The sequence below is a fragment of the Agelaius phoeniceus genome, chromosome 2 (genome assembly GCF_051311805.1).
Source record: "Agelaius phoeniceus isolate bAgePho1 chromosome 2, bAgePho1.hap1, whole genome shotgun sequence".
Lineage (NCBI taxonomy): Eukaryota > Metazoa > Chordata > Aves > Passeriformes > Icteridae > Agelaius > Agelaius phoeniceus.
Window position 1 is genome coordinate 109,939,864 of NC_135266.1, and position 18,531 is coordinate 109,958,394.

At 36.5% G+C, this 18,531-nt stretch overlaps 1 long non-coding RNA gene across 1 annotated transcript in view; it reads right to left on the bottom strand.

Annotated features, from left to right (window-relative positions):
- Nucleotides 1-3,118: 3,118 nt before the first annotated feature.
- LOC143693487 (uncharacterized) overlaps nt 3,119-18,531 on the bottom strand; it is a 29,960-nt gene continuing 14,547 nt past the window's right edge. The window contains exon 2 of the long non-coding RNA XR_013181191.1: nt 3,119-3,246. This is a non-coding gene — a long non-coding RNA (uncharacterized LOC143693487). The remainder of the gene's footprint in view (nt 3,247-18,531) is intronic.

The window sequence follows — 18,531 nt, forward strand, 5'->3', positions numbered from 1 at the left end:
CATGCTTTGTTTAACTAGAAATAAGGACCGGCATGTCAGAGGCACTGAGGGTTCTGGCTTTCAGAATATATTCACAGTCTACAAGCAAAAAAATTAAAAAGGAGTAACTTCTTGAGTCATGAATATGTGCAACTCTTTTTGTGACAATTGTTTTTTATTTGTCTCAAAGAAGAACAAACTGGACCTTTTGCATAACTAGAGGTAAATGAAAGGAATAACAAATCCAGAAATAGACTTTTTAAAATTTTGTACATTTTTTTACATTTCTTTTGAAAATAGCACTTAAAGTCTTTTTTTGAGTTCATATTCATCCTGAGATATGTTTGCACAAGAGCCCTTCTTCTCAACTAAATTCAGTGTTCTTGTCATCCTTCATACTTCATTCCATTTATATTTTAATATATTTATGGTTAAAAAGCAAAGTCTATTCAAGACAGAGCTTCTACCTTTAACCACCTTACCTCAGAATCCCCATTTTTTCTGCAGAGTGCAAACACCTGTAATTTGTGTCTCCATACAAAGAGGCGAGGATCTCGAATTCAAAATCCATGACATAAAGGACAAACGAAACAAACCCATCCTTCTGTCTCAACCAAACTAATTTAAATTTCCTAATATAACAAAGCAGCTGTGAATCTACTGCCTGGAGGCACAGGCACTGTGGCACACTTAACAAATGGCCAAGCAGATGCCCCTGGTATGGATCCTCAAGAGACAGGAGGTGTTGTTTTTGTGCAACACATTGGTATTACCTTTGGTGCCTCAGAAAATTACCACTGAGATCCCCCTGCATAATAGCCAAAGCTGCTTAGGTATTCACACCAAGAGCCACAAAGTTTTATGTATTCTAGTCTGGAGCACAGCTGCCTACTTTTCTTAGTGTTCACCATTTTTGTGAGGTCTTAAATCACCCCAAAATTGCTGCTTACTTCAGGATTTGCCATTCCTGAGGCTTCAATCTGATTTCCTGCCAGCATCAGAACAGGCAGCCATTTGAAAATGGCTGTAACACTTGTTGGGCTGGCTGAAAATGTTTTCTCAGGTGTGATATTTCCTGCTCCAGAAGTTTAAAGCATCTTAATGATGGAGGAGTGCTGGGGGAGTTCTCACTGGCAGCTTCCCTGGTGCCATTTTGAAAAGGCCTCTGTGATCTATTTTCTAAGAAAAGCTGGCGATCTATTTTCTAAGAAAAGCTACTCACAGCATGAGAGTGACCATTTTTTACTGCCAGGTCAATAAGAAGGGTAAGGTCCATTATCACATCTAAAAGAAAGGCTCAGGGAAACCTAGTTCAATACAATGAACTTCCTCTGTAAACTGGGTAGGAGCATTCTGTGTCCTGTTCTGTGAATTTATGAACAGTGTGACCAAATAAACCTGCAGGACACATTGATGACTCCCTCACTGGTGTACTGTTTCCTTTCTCATATATATATATATAGGACATATATATATATATATATATATGCCCTATCCAGTACTCTAGTCCATATTCCATGTTCTATCAGAAATGTAAGACTTTTTTTTCTGTTAATAAATCTCTGTCCACTTTTCTCTGCATTGTTTTTCCACCCTTTTTCACAAAATGATCCTTATCTTAAATACATCTTCCATGGCTATATATGCAGTTCACCTTTCTTATTCAGAACCCTGCTTAACCATTATTGGACACATGGACTGAACCATTGTTCTTTCAAAATATATTTTGAAATATATTCCTTTGCACTGTTGTTGTTCTTGAGAGCTGCACTTATTGGATGTGGGGCTTGGTGGTTTGGGCAAATTATTGACTCCTTTATTACTGCATCATAAAATCTGTAACTACACTCTCCTAAATGCTCTCACACTTCTCTCACTGCCCAATACATGGTTAAATACATGAGGCAAGCTGTGATGACAGAAAAAGAGGTGTGTGAAGGACCAGAACTAGAAATCTCATTAGGAGTCCTACAGTTGAAGGACACAGCACTCAGTTTATCATTTCTTTCAGAACACAAAAATCAAGATACCGTGTTTCTTCTGAATAGAAATTGAGTATTTTAGAGTTCTGGGAGGCTTAGGGGAAGGGGGTTGTTTTTGTAGGTGTTTTGAGGGGGCAGGGGACAACATAAGAGAATTTCAACCTGTTGGATCTTCAATGAGCAAGGAAGTCAGTCAATTTTGGATCATTACAAACAGAGAACCATTATGCACTTTTCTTTTGCAAGCCAGGATTACATTCTTGTCCCCTAGCTCATTAAAATGATGAAAAATTAAACCAGCCAAAGGAAAAAAAAATAAAAACAAGAAAAAAGAAAAAGTGGATTTTCTGCTGTACCAGCTTTCATAGGGATTAGGTAATAACCAGAATCAGTCTGAGGGTGAGACCAGAAGGTAAAACATTCCTGTTGGATCAGCTCATCTCAGCTGTGAAATCTCACCTGGGAAAAAATCCCACGACACAAACAGAAGTTCTGACAAAAAAAAAAAAAATTACAAAGAAGCAATGGAGCAATAGATAAGAAAGAAACAATATTTTAAACTTTTCATTTCAACCTTCCATGCCCAGCAACTTCTGATCATCTACATGTTAATAAATCTCCCTTAAGAGATCAAAAGTCATTTTGTATGTCTTGCTATTCTATGTAAAGAAAAGCAAAACAAACCAGAACAAAGTGTAATTCTGATCAGCAAAAAATCCATTGCATCCTTCAATTCATTCTAAATTTTATTTCAAGAATGATATTTCAAGAATCATTTTTAGTGCCAAAGATTTTTAGGACATGGACACTGGAACATTGAGGATGTTTAGTCAATCAACATTGAATAGCATGTGTGAATGATTTATCCAGCCAGGTACAGCCCCTCTGTGGAAGTTCCAAATATGCATAATTACAATCAGTCTCCTTCAGCATCCTCAAAATGAAATGATAGTTTTTGAGTTTAAAACAGCAAACATCTCTAAAAGGTAAGGTCCTGTGGAAATGTTGGATCTTGCTAGATCATGGCTGAAAGTTTCTGGAATTGCAGATTTAGATTTGCAAGTGTTGAGCAGATGAGATCAACCCACTGACAAAAAGGCACAGAGCACTTTTCAAGAAGCTGATTTAATCTGAATGATGTTTGGTACAACCAGACCCATGTTTTATTATGCTAAACTTTATTTGTGCAGCAGAATGCCTCATCTTGATAAGTCTTGAATCCTCTTTCTTGAATCTTCTCAGTTTCTGGCTGCTTCACATATTATGACAAACTTCAATTCTCCTTCTGCAAGAAAATAAAATGGAAGTGGAGCTGTAGTATTTAATCTAGTTTTTTGGCTCCAGAAAGTTTAAATCAACTTAAAAACTTTCTTAAAGTAATTGTGTGGAAAACAAAAAACTTTTTAAAAGTAATTGTGTGGAATTTTCACCTATTACTCTTCTGGCATGAATTTAATATAAAGAATTTCTTTTTTTGCAGCGATGGGAAACTAAGCAATAACTAGTGATAACTTAAGCTAGCACAAGCCAAAAAAGTTTATCTGGTAATATGAAGACTTCAGGGGAATAAAAAAGCTGTCAGGATATTTCTACAATTTACTGAATGGGCTTAGAGAAAAAAAAAAAGAGAGAAATGCAATGATCAGAATGTCTGTATGTGAATTTTGAAGCAGAAAGAATACAAAACATGCCAGATATCAAGTTCAGACACCTGACCTTATTTACAGATCAAATTTTGTAAACCCAGCATGAAAGCTGTGGTTACAAATCAGTTTGGAGAAATTTGCTTTGACACTCTTCAGCTGGAATGATGATGCAAGTGGGAAGCACACACTGTACTGCATGACAAACAAAATTTGTCTTTTTTGAAGCACACAGCCGTGCTCAAATATTGTGAAACATCCAAGGCCATACCCACTGAGATTTAAAGAGTGTGATACTTGCTATTGCACTAATTTATACAAGCCTCAAACTGAACTTCAGAGGAGTCTCTGTCTCAGAGGTAGCACAGCAGACTCTGTGTTTCCTTGTCAAATGCTTTTAGCTAACAGTGGTGATTTAAAAATATCTAACTCCTGGTATGAACTGAAAACTAACCTTCCTTTCAGAAGGAATATAAAAGTAATTGTACTCCTTGTGGTATACCTAAGATGGTTTCTTTTAGAAGAAATTAGCTTTTCTTTCATTTTTCAGAGCTCAGCTAAACAAACCCTCCAGCTAAAATTCCTCCTCTTCCTTAAGATTTCATTTCTTATAGAAAATTAAATTCTAGTATAACTTAATGAGTACAAACCTAAATATACTTTTTTTTTATGAATGTTTTTAAGGTTTGCCACAACTGCTGCTGTCATTAGGTGAATGAAAATTTCCTGCATGTGTCATAGCCTACCCCAGTTCATCTGACAATCACCTGCAAGCAAGTGACTGAACATTTAATCCTAATAAACTGCTAGTGGTGAAATCTTTTGGTTTCACTGCTCACAAGGGTTCTCTGGGTAGTGAGGCCACTTCCAGCTATCCTGCTGTGAAATGCACTGCTATTAAATCTTTCACATGAAAATCAGGAAAACACAATGACAATTATTTTTCTTTTATATTTTTAAAGCTTTGAGCTAGTTAAGACTTTTTCTTCTTTCTATTTATCACTTACTGTAGCTATAAAAATGTTCATATTTTACAAAACAAATTAAAGCACTTAGCTGCTTGTTTTCTCATCATCCTGAGTGACCATCAACCACAGCCCTTGTTTATTCTCCTGTACAATATTAATGATTTTACTTTTTGCTCTCAAAAAGCTGTTCCTTCACATTTGTGCAGATAAAGAATCCCAAAACATAAACATGTGCCTTTTTCTTTTTTTTTTTTTTTTATTATCCATATCTCCCTCCTACTGAGTGAAATACACTTCCCATGAAAGAAGTTAACATTAACCAGCACACTCTCAGAAGGAAAAACTTTGGGGGTTGTTTTGATGTTCTGGATAAAGAGTTTTAAATGGTACACTTTTATCCATACCACTCCAAACATCACTGAGAAAAACTGCTAGGATTTAAGTATTTTATGACACGTCTACTTTAAACTAGGAAGTGAAAAAAACCTTGAAATTTATCACTCTTTTCAAGCCTTCAGGTTTAGTTATTTTATGTCTCAGGTTTTGAGTGTTCTGAAGTCTGCATCAGTTTAATCACTTGTCAAAACTTCTCCTGAAAGTTTTAAAAATGTGTAAGATATTGTTGAGTTTGGCACTTTAGAAACTGTGCAACTTAGGCAATTTGACAATTTTTAGCTTGAGCTTTCTGCTGAAGACACAAATATAACAGACACTCTTACTAAAAAAAAAGGCTGATTTGCCACAAATAATAAATTTTGCTGAACTATTTCATTTTTATTGTCTTCTTAGTTGCCCCACCATAAGTCAAAAGCAACCCTCACAAAATTCCTGTCTTTCAATAGAGAGAGGAGAATCAGGTCCCAGCAGTTACACAAAATCAATTGCTGAAGTAAATAATAAATTAATAAAAAACAAAAATACACAACACCTTCTGCAGACAAAGGAAGTTTTGCCTTAATAAAGTTTGGACTAGTCAAAATTTGAACTTGTAAAAAAGTTACAATGGTGTTTTCTTACTTTTCACCTAATTGCTGAGTGATTGGCCGTTTTGTTGGTTTTTTTTTTTTCAAGAGGTTTGCAGAACAAAGGCCATTACAGATATTAGGGAAAAAAATAACAAAAGTATCTTCTCACACAGATTTTCCATCCAGAAACATCCCTGTTTGTAGTTAGAAAGTGAAATGTGAGAAGGCAGAGGAGAAAGAGGCACAGGGAAAGGACTGAAGTGGTATCAGCCCTAGAACAAAGGACATGAAAGTTTGGAAAAGACACATCAGAGTAATCCAGGAGATCCTAAAATCTGGAGTCTGTTGCTAAAATAAAGCAGTGTTCATTTGCAAGAAGGATGAAGAAGAAGGCAACCAAACCTACAGAGCCACTAATCAAAACAGCAAATATGTTACTGACAGAGACCAAGGATGAGATTTGGGAGAATATTGTCAAATTAACTTTAATTATACAAACAGAGTCATGACTTAGTTACACCAATTGTGGTGATTTTTTATTTGGTTTGGTTTGGGTTTTTTTCCTTGTTTGTTTTTTGTTTGTTTTTGATTTTGTTTTGGTTTTGGTTTGGTTTGGTTTGGTTGGTTGGCTTTTTTATGGTTTTTTTGTGGTTTTTTGGTGTTGTTGTTTTGTTGTGTTTTTTGGGGATTTTTGGATTTTTTTTTTGGTTGGTTGTTTTTTTGGTTTTTTGGGGTTTTGGGGGAGTATCCTCTAGTAAGAAATTTACTTAGTCTTAATGGCATGTGATGTTAAACCAATGACTGTATTTTACAGGCATTCATCTCACCAGGCCATTGGAGAAGAACTTGGATTTCAGGGGGAAGGAAAAGACAGAGAGCAAATGTTGTGATTGGTATTTTAATGAATACAGCAAGCTTCCACTGGCACTTGTGATTTACAGTCCTTAGGTCATGAGCATCTTTTCCTGTGCATTCTCAAAGGGAGATTTTGCTGTGGGAACAGCCAAAAGAGAAAAGCTCTCCAAGTCACACCACACATGATGCAGAAGTCATTCCCAGCTGAGTAACTCTCTTCTCCTGTGGGCACAAATATTGATATACTGTGTACATGAGTATGCCTATTTGACTTAATACAAATATTGCATGCAGTGTACTCAGCCTTTTCAATTTTTCATTTTCAGGCTCTGGCAGGATCATTTCAGTTGGGAAAAACTTCCAAGACCACTGAGTCCAAACTTTGAGCAATAAATGCTTTTCTAATTAGCTAGATGTTCTTAAATAAGTATTTATGCTCCATTACAATAAAACTAATTTATAAGTATACAAATTTTTTTTTTTTCCAAAGCATGTGCAGTTAAAGAAGGAACATTTCCAGTTTGGACATCGGAATGCTGAATAGATATGAAAGTTAAATTGTTTAATGAAAGAAGGCACTGTCCTAAAGCAGCAGAATAATTATTGTGTTAGGAAAACTACCAGGCAAAAAGTCTGGTCCTAAAAATGAAAGTTAGAATTTCATGTATATTCTATGCAACAGATGGCTGAAACCCAGGCTAAAAAAGATAATTAAGAAAGGAGATCTCAAGATTTTGGTAAATTGGTTCTTTTCTTCCTGTTGGATATGCACCATTTCTGATACTTTGGGAAACTGATGAGCACCTCCTACAATGAAGATGCTCAAAAACCTAATTTTCTCTACTGCTTCATGAGACACTGAGTTCTGTCTGTCTGGAACTGGCAGGTAAACACAAATGAAGCCATCAGACCCAGTCTGTGAGCTTGGCCACATTAAAATCCATTTGAATGTAAAGGTGAACTAAGGTTAATATTGATTAGAATGGGACAAAAGCACTAAAAGAATAAGAAAAGAAAGGATAATCCTATTTGACTTCCATGTTACAGATCACATGTTTTATCCTGTATGTGTACTTTTTTCTTTAAAGATGAGGAAGGAGGAAAGAATATAGGAATTAGATAACAAATTGCAAAATAGAAAAGGAAATACACCTGAATATAGATGAAAAAACAAAGTAAAACTTTTTTACACTAAAACTGTGAAAACAAAGTGATAGGATCCAAACCTCATTATTTTGGAAAAGACTCAGACATTTGGATCCTGAAAATCACCTAAGCTGTTTATTAGAATATATATCTCTTTTCTGCAGCTTGCTTTGTCAAAATGTTTTATATGCTGTATTCTGGAGCAATTTATGGTTAGATATGTTTTGACTTCTTATTACTAGAAAAGCAGGAAGGAGAAATAATTGATTGTCAGAGCATTCAGAAAGTAGTTTCTATTCTTATTGCAATACATACAGAATTCTCAGGTTAAAAATAAAAAGATGAAGCACAGACAATTTTTAAGCTGATAAATGATCTATGTGATGCTTCAATTGTTTTTCTATCATGCAGTGTTTTGACAAATTATGATGCTTTGAGACCAGTACAGTGCAATTAATGGAAATCTGGGTATCAGAAAGGTGCAAGTACTCAATGTATCACTTAAAATGATAGTATTTCTTCAAACAGCTTATAATGGAGGCTCAGTTCCTGGTTTTCATGTGTTCTTACTAATGAACATATAGATGTATTCACATAATGTTTGCTCTGCTGCTGACATTTGTAATAATGCCCACTATTCTTCAAGTACATTTTTAAAAGCACCTCTTTGCATTCTGGAGCTTGCCAAAGACCGTGGTGTTTGTTTCCCCCAACTCAGGACACAATCTTTTACTTGAAACAAGATTTTGGTTCAAACAGACATAATGCTCTTTTCTAGGATTTATTTTCATAGCAGTTCAATAACCACATACCATATTCAGTCTCTCTGTGTGTCTGGAGACTATATTATTCCTACCTAAATGGATTTTAAATTATTTCTTAGTCATTGTTTAGCTTGCCAGTGGTAAATAAAGAGCAAAGAAATTACCATGGAAATTGTGACACCAGTTTTTGTATGAAGTGCCTTGCACTGCAAAGGAGGTGTTGGTTTCTCTGATTCTCAGGAGGAACAAGAACTAAGAGCTCTGCAGGTACTAAGTGAGAGTGACACAAACACCATGAGGGGCTGGGACTTGTACCTCAAGTCAACTTGTACATCCAGTCAACTTGTACCTCACTGCCAGCTGTCCTGCTCCATTACAGCCTGGAAGCCTTTAATAAAACTGGCATCTTTCTAAATGTATCTTAGCAGCTTCAAAGAAGTTGTGCAATTCTTCCTTGACGATGGCATTGTAGGCATTTGTCTTTCCTCCTGCTGTGCCCCTGACTAAGTTTGATGTTACCTCTACCTGTGTCAAGCTATAAGATAGCTCTCCCATAGCTACAGTTGCCTAGTTCATCATCCTGGGTCTCATTGTGTTAGTCCAATTTAATTGCCAGTATTCTTTTTAAGAATCGTTTTCCTAATGTGTTTATACAGTGATTATAATCTGGTCAATTATTCAATTAAAAAAAAAAACAACAAAAAAAACAACAAAAACAACCCACAAACAAGAAAACCCACTCAATCTGAAAGATACCTCCCATACTTTCCAAATATTTCTTTCCAGTTCTAGTAAGAAAAACTACTGAAACTCATTCTTTTGCAAGACAGGAAAAACTGTCAAGGAAACATCTTAGTAGTTCCAAAAGAAAGCTTCACTGCTCTATCAGCAATTACAACCACCAAACAATGATTTTGATAAATAAACAATGGAAAAGTGATTACTTTAAAATTAAAATTAATTTACTTAACACAGGCTGAGTTAGGCATCTACCATGACTTTTGTGTATCCAGCTTCACAAAAACTGGATGCAATTGCTGACACACCTAGCAAATTTCTACCAAGGGAACTCAAAAAAAGGACCTGAAGATGGGTTATGAAACTGTCATGAGCAAGCTCGCATGTTACAGAAAACATATTTTTCAGGTAAGTTGAATATATATAAAGCAATTCTTAATTCTTCAAAGTTTAGTTTTTAAAACATCTCGTTCTTGTATTGCCTCTGGCTGATGCAGTTTTCCCTTTGTAAAATCCAATCCCCAAAACAACATCACATCTGACTTGTAAGAGCATGAAAATAACAACCTTGGCAACTAGTTTGGAGGCTGAAACCCTTCACAGCCTAATCCTCACTTTAACAAATGTTTCTTAGGGGTTTGCTCTCTGAAACAAAACCATTGCTATTCCAGCTGCCTTTCCACTTTTATCAGTACAAAACTAAAAAAAAAATTTACTTCCAAAGATTTTTTGTTTTGTATAATTCTATGCCCACGTTACATCACTTTGAAAACTTACATAAGAAAGTAAAGTTACTGTCTACTGAAGTTATTGTCTACTGAAAATCCAAAACTCTTCTTTACAAGTTAGAAAACCATTATCAGAAATCTATCAGTGAAACATCAGTCATAGAAATTATGTATCATAAAACTCAAGAAAGGTGCACAAACACCATCACTTGCTTTTGCTGTTCCTTTTCATAGCTCATAACATCCCTTCAGCTCAACAAGATGCATGACTATATGCTAAGGACAGGAGTCTGTGCTGCAGCTCCTCACAGTGTGCATGACAAGGCCAGCCAGAGATTTCAGCTTTGCATGGAAAGCAAAGGCATTTTTTTTTTTTCCAAAATATGCACTAGCAGTATCATTACAGTCTGGAATGGCAGTGATCTTGATTTCATGTGAGAAAAAAATTAGTCTTTGAATTTTTAGGCAGACTTTGGGGAAGGATATAGATCTTAAAGAGATGTCCTGCATCTCTGAGGAAGGAGGAGCGAGAGGAGGGGAGTGAAGCAGAGCCTGTAAAGAAGGGAAGGGTGGGGGGAAGGATTTTTACGATTTGGTTTTATGTCTAATTACTCCACTCTGATTTGGCTGGTAATTAAACTCTTGTCCCAGAGCTGAGTCTGTTTTGTTGGTGGCAATAATTGCTGAGTGATCTCTCCCTGCCCTTACCCTGACTCACTCACAAGTCTTTTGTTGCATTTTCTCTCCCTGGTGCAGCTGAGGAGAGCAGTGACAGAGCAGCTTTGGTGGGCACCAGGGCATTCAGCCAGATCAACCCAACCCAACACTGCCTGCTCTTGATAATCTCTTTTCTTCCCCAGGGGAAACAGAGACCTTTCTGAGGGGGAGAGAGTGAAGGATGCAAAAGGGAAGGTAAAAATATATTTATTTCTTGTCATGTACTCACACACATTTAAAATACGTCACTTTTGAGTGTCAGAGGAACACTGGTCAGTAATACTCACTTTTTATTCCCCCTCAAATTCAAAATTCTTTGGCTGTTGAGTTTTGCTCTCTTAAATCATAGGCTGGAGCAAAGTTTGTTTTAAGTCTTTAACCATAAGAACCCTGAAGCACTTTTAGCAATATCACTGATAATAATTGATTTTTTTTCCTGAATTGATCAATAGAATAATAGTCAACCACGTTCAGATCAACAGATTTAATATCAAACTAACTGGTTGCTATTGGCAAGGTATTCTTGCAGGTTTTATTTCTAGTTGAAGATAAGGACTCAAATATCTGAACTCTATTTACCTACATTTCATAGTGAGAAAGAAGGCTCATAAAAATAATAAGGAAAGAAATTAATGGTTGCTTTGTTTTTGAAGGGAGAAGTCTTAAATCTGAAGGACAATTATACAGCTCATAGAGCTGAATGATCACACCACACAAAATGCATTATGTATTTTGCTCTGATGCCTTTTTTCAGAGCAAAAACTAAATTTGTTTCTCTGATGCCTTATGATTTAAGAGGGATGAAATCACAGAGTATGACAGTTTTCTATGCACCAGGAGAAATCTTCTTGGACAATGCAAAAACTTACCAGTTTTTGACAAGAACAGAGATTCTGCCTGCACAGGAAATACAATAAAACATTTCTATTTGTCTCAATGCAGGATAGATTTTTTTTTCACCATGCTACAATTTAAAATCCAAACAGTCTTTGGTTTACTTATGGAGAAGGTGCAAAGGGAAGGATATTATCCATAGCATATCAACCTTCTGCCCCTTGTCTGTGCCATGTTTACTGCCTTGCATGTGCTCTTACCTTTTTGGTAAATGCAAATTCTATCATCACTACTCTGAACTACAGGTTAATATACTTGCATTGTATTTTCAAAAACAACAATGACCTGTGTATTGCTGGCAAATATTTATTTTCTGATGTATTCTTAGCATAAAGTCTGGTAACAAATAATCAACTCAAACTTTCAAATTGCTGGGAGTTGAGAACAAGGATGGTTTTCTTCCTTGTTTTGGGAAATACCTGGTAGGATTACAAGTCACTGCTTGAGGGTATTATTCACAGTAGCAAACTTTATACATCATTGAATAGACTTCATTTTAGTATCTGTTTTAAGCCCAGGAAATATACCATAAAGCCAAGTGTTTTAAAATACAAATATTTTTATTGTTATTATTTCAGATGATTTCTCATAATTTGTGCTGAAGCTCTTCTAAAATTGGGCAAGAAAAGTAATTGAAATAGGTCATAGTGGTTGCAGGAAAAGCTATACAGGGCTTGTTTTGATTTGCTTGGGTTAGTTAGCTGATGGCAAGTTCCCTGGGAATGAAAACAAGGAAAGGAAGAGAAAGCAAGAGTGAACACCAGAAAAAATGCTGATTTTAAAGCCAAAGACAAAACATTTAGGTACTATTCAGTTTGGAGATATGGGTTATTGCTTTAGTACACAGCCAGTTATCATGCAAACTCAAGCTTTAGAAGGTACATTTTGAGGTGAGATATCCAGAAAATAACTGAATATAATCAGCATCAAACTGAACAATTAATCTCATGAAATTATGAGACTTATTACTTCTTCCTGTGGGATTCATTTATCACTTGTGTCTGGTCATGTCAGGCTGCACCAGTCTGACTGCTGGGATGCACTGAATGGTGTGGAGTTCATGTGCCACTCACACCAAACAGGCACCTGCTGAAATGTGTTTTTCTGGAAGGGAACCACAGGATCATCTCCAAAGAAATCAGGCAAGAGGATAAAAATTGAGGGTGATGATGATGACTGACCAAATCTCAACCCAAAACTGGAATTAGAAGAGAGGCACAGCTGCTAATACAGATGTACACCTTCTTTCAAGGATGGATAGCAGCTGAGGGATGATTTACCAATTTTCAGTCAACTCTGAACAGCAGATTTTGTACTTTCCCTTAATAATCAAATGCATTAATACACATTCTTAAAACAATCTTTTGTTTCATTTAATAATGTACAGATAATAATAAATACTGCAAAGCTCAGCTTCCATAGGGTGTTACCACAGCCATATGCCAGTTTTGTATAAAAATTAAGATTTTAATGTCATAATCAGTTTAAAATCTCTTGGACAACTAGAGTAAATTTACACTGTTTAAAAAAAAGGAACCCAAGGAAAAGTCTGAGGACCATACTCATGACTGTCCATATTGTTTGCTTTTTTAGCTCAATTTCTCACACATTTTTAAACTCCTCTAACTCTTAAGACCAATCTCCTACAGGTAAAACTAGCCATAAACTTTCTAGAGCAAACTAACCTATGTTAACTAGTTTCAAAACCAGTGACTGGTACTTGGAGCCTCCTGTCCAAAAAAAATTACTTAAACCAAGCCAGAGAACACAAAACCCCAACTTTGAACCATGCATGTGTTTAGACAGATATTGTGCATATATATATATATATATATATATATATATATATAAGCATTTTCCTCTTTATAAAGTCATATTTTAATTTTAAAATAAAATAATAACTGCCAGATCTACCTCTCTTTTATTCAACAATAATCAGAGATGCCAACTGACTAGCACTGTAAAATTTCAATCGTTTTTAAAGCTTTTCTCTTCTTCCAATTATATTGCGATTAAATAAAATTTAAATATGACACATCTCAGAAAGCAAAAGAAAAAGGCTAAGAGGTTTTATTTTTTCCCCCATCCTACTTATTTTTTTTCTTTCAAAGTGCTTTTTCTTTTCTCCATTTCTTATTTGCAATAAATGCCAAGCATGGCATGTTCTGCATGCTGCCACATCAGTTGGTTCTGTTAATTTTCAGAGGGGCCAAATAGGCTAATGGTTAAAGGGGTAAATATGAGAGATATTTGCAGGACTGATGCCTCAACAAGCAAGCTTTAGAAAAACTGCAGAGCCATGCAATACACTAATAAGAGGCCACCTGCCTGACTCCTGTGGGCCAGCTGCATGCTCCAGTGATTTTCCAGGGTGGGTATGATGTTAACTACATGGCAAGAGAGCATGCTGGGGCCATCACACAGAGACCACTGATCCATGTAGCAGGAGGAAAAACAAAACAAGAAAAATGACATTTCAAGTCTGTGAGTGCCCATTCTCACCCTTGACACAATGCTTGGTGCACTGCTCTAAACAGCATTTTGGAGCTAATGGAGTTCTCTGAATCCTATTTGCAAATTTACTTTAAGAAAGAAAAATTGCAGGAGCCTGGTCATAGTTGGATGAGTGGGACAAAGCAATATAGCATTCAGACTGCATTTTAATGCTTGAATTTCATGCTTTTGAAGGTGTTAGACATCTGATGCTTCATCAATGTTTTAAAATGCAAAAGAAGGGGAAATAGCATATTTTAGTCTGTTAGGTGGCTACTGATGTTGTTCACCTTAGTAGCAATTTCTCCATTTGCATCAGTAGATAATTATTTGGGGAATCATCTTTTTTAGAATTCTCTCATTTGAAAGCAAAACCAAGGCATTTACTTTCCAAATGAAACACGAAATGTTTTGCCGTGTAGTTTGGCTGCAAAGTCTTACAGAGGAAGTAATTAGTGTTACAAACAGGCAATTCAAGGCAGTTTTTTGTTGGAATAAACTTTGGAAAATAGCTGTGCTATACTTCAGGGGATCTGCTTCTGATTGATGGAAGGACTGTGTTTTGATGTTTCTACTGCCTGTGATGGAGGTTGTGGAAATGTCCCAGAACCAGAGGCCTACATGAGAAGTGTCCCCAGGGACAGCTGCTGGGACAACCTCTGGAGGATCTTCTCTCATCTCTGATCCTGGCTAATTGTTATAATCCTTTATAATCCCCCCTCACAATTTCCCCCTACCAGCAGAAGACAATAGGGAAGAATATTCCAGTATCTAAAGTAGTTGTATTGCATCAGCAAAAATTAGGTTATACAGAACTCTGAGCAATTCTTCCTTTTATAAGAATGCTTACAGACCGTCCCTGAATCCCTCTGGCAGGTGGGGCTTTTGTGCAGCTTGAAAATCCAGTACTTATTCCAGTCCAGTACTTATTCATCTGGTAATCAGGTGATTATTAAAATGTGAAATGCCAGTAGGACTATGGAAGTACTGGGATAAATTCAGACATCTGTACAAGGGACAAACTGCCTGGCAAAGAGAACAATTCCTCAGCTGGCTACAACCTCCTCCCAGGCAGTTTTAGAGAGCCATAAGGTTTCCTCTGAGATTCTTTTTCTCCCCCCATCTCCCTCAGCTGTCCCTCATGCTCCAGACAATTCACCAGCTCTGTTGTCCTCTCTGGAGCTGCATCAGTCAGTAACACAGCCTCATCCAAGAGGTCATTCAACTAACCCCCTTCCTAAAAAAACATAAAACCACTCCAAACTGAACCAAAAACCACCAAACAAAAAAAAAAAAAAACAAACCAAACCCCAACACAAATACACACACTGCCCTGTGCCTCTTTTAGCCTGTCCTTTAAGTGAAGAACCAAGTGTTTTTGTGAGGTATGTCTAGAAATCTTGGTCAAGTTTAGCACCCCTTCCTGACAGGGCTTTTCCTCACCCTTTTTATGTAATGAACAGCATTTCCTCTGTGCAATTCATAGAGATGAGATTCAGAGATATGGCAGGGGAAAAAAAAAAGTGAAATCTCTACAGAGAGCAGAAACTTGTGGAGATTTACTTCATGTTCTCTAGGAAATCTGTTTGGGAAATGGGCAAAGATCACAAAGTTTCAATGCAGTGTTTTTAACATGAGATGATAAATTCTTGTTTGTGTACACTATATTTCAAACCTTAAATATTTCAAGTTCCAGACCACTTCTTTCAAAGAATAAAAAGTACCGAGCAAACTGCAAAAGCAGATATTCCAAAGATTTAGGGTACTTCAAAAGTGGTACATCCACTTTTACAGTAGTTTTTACAGCAATTAGCCTGACATTTCAGCCGGGTTTAAAATACAGGAATTCGATTCAGGACACTCATCAATACAAAACTGAAAGCTAAAATGCAAGTGTAGTTCGGCAACATGATATAATGGAACCATGCCTATCAAATTATCTGAACAGAACAGATCTTTCTACTGTAGTTGCAGTTTCCTCAAGGCCTTTGGCATAAAACCATGATTCAGAACAAAAGGAGCACTTATAAAATTTGGCCACAACAGTAATTTAACCACTTATCAAGTCTAAACTTTGAATGAAAAAAGGGGAAAAAAAAAAAAAAAAAGAAAGAGATATATGTTGAAGGGAGCTAAGAGAATCCTGCAGAGTCCAGTCTGTTCACCAAGTTTAAAGGAAAATTGAGAAATGATTGAGAGCTTAGCTGCAGGACACCATTGGAATGAGATTGTAAAGTCAAGGAGAGAGTGCTGGAGAAGATGAGAAGATCTTTGAGAAAAGACTTAGGGTCTTCTTAAAAGACTGAAATTGAAAAGTCATGGTTATGACTTGTGAATCCTCTGGGTCTATTTTTGTTTGATATTATCCGTACTGTATCTTCAGTATTTAATAGTACTTTTACCTGTACTGTAAGACAATATTTTAAAACTCATGTTTCTGGTCTTCCATTAGTTGATATTGCTCCTTTCTTGTGGTTGATTAGAAATGTTTTCAGTTAAAAGAAAAACCAAGTACACACACAAAAAAAGTAATACCAAGGCCCTTGCCATTAAAACAAGAGACTTTGGATATGAAATACCTGTAGGAAAAGTGCATTTAGTCCTCATTGATCACGAGATTCAGACCCAGAAGAGGTGAAGATTTGTGGGGAGCAGATGAGGTTTCTCTCTGATGCCCAGTGAGAGGAGGGAATGGCCTGAAATGATGTTAGGGCAGGTTTAGGTTGGATATCAGGGAAAGGTTCTTCACCCAGAGCATGGCTGGGGACTGGAAAAGAGGCCCCAGGGCAGTGGCCACAGCACCAATCCTGCTGGAGTTTGTGTTTGGAAAGCACTCTTGGGCACATGGTATGACTCTTGAGGAGGTTCTGTGCAGGGCCAGGAGCTGCCCTGAGTGATCCTTGTGGGTCCCTTCCAACTCTGGATATTCTGTGGTTCTGTGGAAAGAGTCACTTTGCATGAGCATGATTTGAAGGGCTGGGGTTTGCATCAAGTCATGTTGAATAATTAACAGGCCCCTTAAGCTCTCTTACATCTCACACATAATTCAGTTACACACAAATATAACTGAAAAAAAAAATCAAAGTCCAGGGCATCTTTAAACATTTTAAGAATTTCAGATTTCTGATAGACAGGCTTGCAACTCTCACTGATATTTAAAACTCAATAATATAGTTCATCACATCTTTAAATTACACTCATGAATAAACCACATTTATAAAACTGATTAGATAAATGATCAATTAACAGATTATTATCATGCAAAAAAACCCTACAGATTTGAATGTCAAATGTACAATAGTAGAAGGCTGTCACAGGACTAATGAGGGGTAACTAATGGAAATATTTTGCTAGTCTTGGTTAACAGCTTTTCCTTTATATCTGTTTCAAGACTAGACATCACTGACACACTGACTTCTCCTTTACCCAAAGTCCACATCTCCCTGAATTTTGCAGCAAGTTTTAGAGATAACATTTAGAGTCATTCGTTAAGCTTTCTTCCTTCAAGGGACACAGACTATTTTTACAAATCCCAGGAGAGTTTAGTAATGATATTTTTTAGTCCTGTGATAAGGTAGGGTTAAACTGTTTTCCTCACTGTTTCTTCCCAGAGTGTATCAGCTTTAAGTGCACAGTAATAGAAAAAGGGTTGTATTTCTCAGGCTAGGAAGCAGGGCCACAGACATATCCATCATTCTTAAGCCAAAGGCTGAGAGACACAAGAATTAGTCTCTCATTTTCCCAGGACTAGCAGGAAAGAAATAATGCTCAAGGTTTTTTTCCTTCTAATTTTGCAGTGAAATTTTCTACGAAGCTTCATTCAGAGTCCATAAGTATGGACATGAAATTGAATGTCCCTTAATTTAAAATGGGATGCAACTTATACCAGCAGATACTGGCTGTGGACAACAAGTGAAACATGCTCTACATTCTGATATGTGGTGGGAGAGGAGGGTGGCAGCAAATAGGGTAAGAATTTACACTGTGACAAAGAGCCAGCAGCACATTCTGCTCACAGCTTGGGAAACCATGGAGAGAGATGCACAGCACAGTTTACCTATAACACCATTTGCTTTCTCCTTTTCACAGAGAAGAGAGTTTTTTCTTTTTTAAAGCAAAAAAGCACATTTAAATTGGATCAAGAATGAAAGTTATTGTCATTTATTTGGGTTTTGTTTTAAATGCAAAAGAATTTAGGATGCAGAGAGTTATTTCTCGACATCTTGCTATTAACTTTGTCTGACAGTGTGTACAGTCCAGGCAAAGCACCAAACTTAAATGGCTACTGGTAGTAGTGACTTTCCCACTGGAAAAGGGTAAATCTATTGATTTGCCTTTTTAAGAGTTTTCATTCTTCCTAGAAATTTAAGAAGGATAAACATACTTTCTACTTCACAGCTCTGGAAAAAAATATGAACACGGTACACTTTAGCACCATGTAGGGAGATAAGATCAGTGCAGTAAATTAATTTTTCTCTTTTCATAGTAAAAAGAGCATAAACCCTGCAGAGAGTGTTTGAGAGCTGACATGATGGATCACAGTGCAGCAGCTCTATTATGACTGCATTATGCAAATGTTTTTATGCAGTCTTTTAAAATGTGTATGACAAAACCATTTTTGATGATTCACTGTACATAAAGACAGATTCTTGACTTCAT